Here is a 5,370-nt window from a genome sequence, read left to right as displayed (position 1 = left end):
TCGGCCAGTTTGCTAGAGAAGCCGAGACCTGAACATGGCCTTCACAAGCTGATCAGTGACCAGTGCCACCAGGGAACTGGCCACTGTGTTCAGAGAGGGAACTCTGGCTGCAACCAGCGGGTGCAAGGAGAGCCCCTGCTGGGCAGAGAAGGACAGCCACATGGACGGTCCTCATGCCTCTGAGGGTGGACGGAGGCAGGGCTGGCGAGTGGAGGGGCAGCAGTCCCCGTGGAGCCCAGCGGCTCCTCCCAGGCAGGGAGATGCAGTGTCCAGCCGCACCTCCTGGGGGCCCAGGGTGCAGGCGGAGGAGGAGGGGGCCTGCTGCCTGCTGGAGTCCAGCTGGTGGGAGAGCAGAGAGAGCTGGGCAGGGCCAGGGGTGGACAGAGGAGCAAGGGAGGGGCAGACACAGATGAGCCGCCTGTAGCTGGTATGTGGACAGAGAGGAGCAGGTGCAGGGCCCTGAGTGCAGGTGGCCTTCCTGTGGGGCCCACAGAGGGATGCCGTGAGGGAGCAGGACCTTCAGACTCTGAGAGTCCTTCTGTCCCCAGCCTCAGGGACCCTTCAACCTCAGGCCTCTCAAAACCCTTGGAGCATCCCTTCCCTTCCAGAGTTTTCCACACATTTGTCCTTGGGGTGTGTCCTCTGTCCATCTGCAGCCTTCTCAGCCTTCACAGGCCACGGAAGAAGGGAGAGTGAGGCACGTGGTCAGTGGATCCAAGGACCAGCATCCCCCGCCCCACCTGGCTGCCCCTGAAGTACCACTTGTCCTGGCCCCGGGGCCAGTAGCCAGGTCCACTGTAACACCCTGACCCTGCTGCTCTGGCTGCCCACTGCCTGCGGGTCCTCTCCGCTTGCCCAGTGGTGGCGCTGTTGCGCTGGGAACCGGCTCCAGCCACACAGGACCCTTGCAGGAGGGGAGAGGGCCCTGTGGGGGAAGTGCCCTTGGTGGATGTCTCAGAGTCTCAGAGCGGAATCTCAGGTCTCAGAGTGGGGACTTGCTGTCCTGCCTAAGAGAACAGGGCCAGGCCGCTGGGTGCCACCCCCTTCTGGTGACCTGGGGGTGAATGCCCAGAGAACGCTCCTTGGGAAGACAGTGTGTGCAGTGGGTCCTAAAGAATGGGCAGCATTTGTCACACGGAGCAAGCCCTTGGCCAGGACCAGCCTTCAGGGTCATTTTCTAGAGTCAGCATGGGACTCAGGATGTATCTCATAAGTGTGCAGGAAACACTCTGCTTGCTCATCCTCATAAGTGTGCAGGAAACACTCTGCTTGCTCATCATAAGTGTGCAGGAAATGCTCTGTTGCACATCCTCATAAGTGTGCAGGAAATGCTCTGCTTGCTCATCCTCATAAGTGTGCAGGAAATGCTCTGTTTGCTCATCCTCATAAGTGTGCAGGAAGTGCTCTGTTTGCTCATCCTCATAAGTGTGCAGGAAACACTCTGCTTGCTCATCCTCATAAGTGTGCAGGAAACACTCTGCTTGCACACCCTCTTAAGTGTGCAGGAAACACTCTGCTTGCTCATCCTCATAAGTGTGCTGGAAACATTCTGCTTGCACACCCTCTTAAGTGTGCAGGAAACACTCTGCTTGCACACCCTCTTAAGTGTGCAGGAAACACTCTGCTTGCTTCTGTCTAACACTTGCATGAGCCAGAGCAGGAAGCTGAGGTGTGACGCCTCCAGTCTGACCCCAGACCCCTTAGGACAAGGGTCACTTCCAGGCACCAGGCAGCTGCAGCCCCGGGAGCGAGAGGTGGCTCAGGCACGAAGCTTACCAGGAGGGCACTGCAGCCTCCCCAGGTGGTGGGACCCTCTCACCTGCTGCGCACACCTGGCCCCGCCACCCTGTTGGGGCAGTCTCACTAAACCACACGCCCCCGCCTCCTGCTCACGCCCAGCTCTCTCCCCCACCTGGCCCTGCCTCCACCCCTTCAGGGCAGTTCTCCCGCCTTGGTCCCCCTCTGAACAGCACCTGGAGGTCAGGACAGCTGCCCGAGCTCGGCTCATATGCCTTCCACCAAGAGAATCCAGGAGACCGACTTGTCCAGACCCATCTGCTCGTTTCTGTCACTCAAGGAAGGCAGAGCAGGGCCTCTCACTTGCAGGGAGCTTTTGTGGAAACTGAATTTCAAAAAGTGGACGTGATTCAAAATCAGTGTAAACGTCAGCGGGTTGATATCATCACTTTGGTCATGAGCCCACATCCATGGACTTCCCTCTCATGGAGCGTGTCTGGGCCAATGGAGAGACAAGTCCACTCTGAGCCCATCTCAGGTTCTCCCTGAGCCAGAAAGGAGAAAAGCTACAAAAGAAGAGGCACGTTTCACAGAGAAGCTAGGAAACAGCAGGTCCGTGCACGTCGTTGGGGGGTGGAGGAGACGGCAGAGGAACCAGGCTGGGGTGGGGACAAGCCTGGGGACTCCAGCTGCAGGCCAGCTGGGGGCACACCTGGAACACCGCCGGGAGGAGGCAGGGAAGCCCAGGAAACCCCGGGAGAGGCAGGGAAGGAAGCGCCTTCCGAGTCCTGGTCTGCTAACTACACCGTCATTTCCAGACCTTCTGCCACGGCGAGTGTCCGGGTGCCTGGGGCTGCTACAACATGACACTTGAGACCCGACGGTTGGAAAAGAAGGCACATGACTTCTAGTGGTTCTGGACGCTCAAGTCCAAGAGCCCGGCTCTGCAGGGCCAGTTCTGGTGAGGCTGTGGTCTGCCCCCAAGAGGTGCCCCTGCGGCCTCTGTGTGGAGGAAGGTGGGCCAGCTCAAGAGCCCCCCATCCTAGCTCTATCCGAGATGTGCTGGAAGCAGGGGCTCTCCTGGACGTGCGTCTCTGTCCTTCACGGGGCGAGAGGAGGCTTTTTCGTGTGTCCTCTGCTTTCCCTTTAACCATAAAATCTGTCTCTGCATCTCCTCTCTCTGCCCTGTTTTGCCCTGGGCGGCTGTAGGAAGTCAGCGTCCTGGACGCTTTGCTGCTTACAGATTGTTTTCTGTCACCTCTCTGCCTCGGTCACTCCTCGGGTCTGTCATCGCAGCTCTGGGATGTGGACGTAATTGAAGTTCAGCATTTTTACAAGTTCAGGAGTTAAAGAAAACTGCACACCACAAATAAAGAAGTAAGACTACAGAAAGAACCAGATCATCGGGCTAGACCTGGAAAATCACCATATGTGAGCAGGAGCAAGGAAAGAAAGGCGAGGCCATGTCCTCCTGCCCTCGCGGCCTCACCCACGTGCAGCTGGGAGGCCCAAAAGAGGGGCCAGAGCACTGGTCACTTAGAATCATCGAAGGTGTTTGTTTAAGCCAAGGAATTGATTGAAACAATCTACCAGAGAGAATAAAGACCACAAGGTGTGATACATATGTGGGTGAATTAAAAAGTCTTTTAGATTTTCAATTAAAGAATGACTTATAATTGAAGCCAAAATCATTAAAAACACAGGACCGAAGAGGTCAGAGGTCAGCTGCTGCCCATGCAGTGGGCAGAAGCAGGGAAAGAGGAGCACGCCGCTCTCATGTCTTCGTGTGGGGCAAGATGACGTCCCACAGCCAACCCTGGTGAGGATACACTGAGCCTGTGCTGTCAACCGGACTAACCGCTAACACCAACAAAAACAAGATGCTCAGTCTCCAGGAGTGCAGAGAGGAGCAAAGGACAGGACTCACGGCAAGATGACTGATTTAAATTCACCCAACGGGTGATTCAATAAACCAAACCAAGGAAACACTCAATTAAATGCAGATATCATCAGACTGGATAAAATATTGCTGTCTCCAAGAAACACTTCTGAACATAAAAGTAAAAGGATAGAAAATGTTACATTATTCAAGCACTAATTATCATCAACTGGGGTATTAAAACCAGGACGGGGGGTACCTCAGCAGAAAGACACGACTATCATAAATATTCCCCCAGTAACTGCACGAAAACCACAGCAGGCAGAAGCAAGGAGAAAGGTAGACACACAGAGCTGGTTGTGGGGACTTGGCTCTGCTCTCTGGTAACCAAAGTCTGTAGACTAGAAGCCAGTAGAGAGGCAGACGAGGACCACCACCCACACCTGGTCACGTTGGCACTGGTGGACACCACACTTCACAAGAGCAGGTCCTCCACTGTGAGGCCACGGGCCAGTCTCCAGCGTGGTCTCCGCGGGGCTGCGAGGCAGGCTGCAGTACACTCCTGGACTCGTGCTATGGGCGGCATCAAGGACTTACACCAGAAATCAGCAACAGGGACATTGGAAATGTAAATGGCACATCTCTAAGTAATTATTTTTTAATGAAGAAATCACAATGGAAATCGGAAAACACATTAAACTGAGTGCTAATGAAAGAGCACATCAAAATTCACGACAAAGCAGTTCTAAGAGAAAATTTATAACATTAGCTACTGGTGTTAGAAGAAAGAAAACTGTTGGATTCAGTGGCCTAAGCTTCCATCTGAAGGATCAAGTAGAGAAAATGATAAAGGTAAAGTAAAAACCAACAGCAAAGCAGAAAATCCCCTGGAGATAAAAGTTGGTTCTTTGAAAAAGTCAGTGAATTGACAATTGCTTAGTAAGACTGCTTAAGGAAAAGAGGAGAGAACACTGATCTCTAGACTCAGAAACGATAGAGGGGACATCACTACAGATCTTATGGACAGGAGGGCACGTGGGACACCGTGACAAAATGGACAAACCCACTGCCAGGAACAAAGGACCACAGCTGGCACGCTGGGTACACCCTAAAACCTCGAAGCTGGGGAAACTGCCACTCTAGGGGGTCATGGGCCTGTGTTCCGTCTCTGCCACCTCTGGCTGCAGGAATGACCTTCTCACGTGACTTCACATAGCACATGCTTAAAGCAGACACAAGTCACGTGAGAAGCCCAGAGTCCCGTTTGTCTGGGTCTTGAGCTGTATTTGTGCCCTGGCTTATTGGCCCTACGGTGGTACCCAGTGAGGATTCACTCTCACATGTCAGCTTGAAGCTTTGCCATCAAGAGTAGGCAAAAGTACGGCCAGTGCACGTCGCTGTCAGTCTGACTCCTGCCCCCAGAGCAGCTAGGAGAGATCACGGAGGAGTGCAGTTCTCCTTGAGATCCATTTTTGACAGTCATGCACTGCCGGGCAGGACCCAGGGGCAGACAGGAGCCGCAGGGCCATCCCGGGCTGAAAACAGGAAGGTGATGGAATTGAGTTCTTCGCAGACAACTGCCCAGTCCACGAAGCCCAGGTGCAAATGCGATGACAAGCTCCCCATGCCAGAGAGCACCGCTCTCACGCTGGGCTTCACAAGTCGGTGGGCACCTGGTGGCCGGCCCTGCAGCCTCACATTTCACTTCACTGTTTGTTTCTTCCCACTGGCAAAGGTGTTCTCAGTTGATTTCA

Source organism: Ictidomys tridecemlineatus, chromosome 1 (assembly GCF_052094955.1).
Source record: "Ictidomys tridecemlineatus isolate mIctTri1 chromosome 1, mIctTri1.hap1, whole genome shotgun sequence".
NCBI classification, from domain to species: Eukaryota; Metazoa; Chordata; class Mammalia; order Rodentia; family Sciuridae; genus Ictidomys; species Ictidomys tridecemlineatus.
This window is presented reverse-complemented; position numbering follows the sequence as displayed.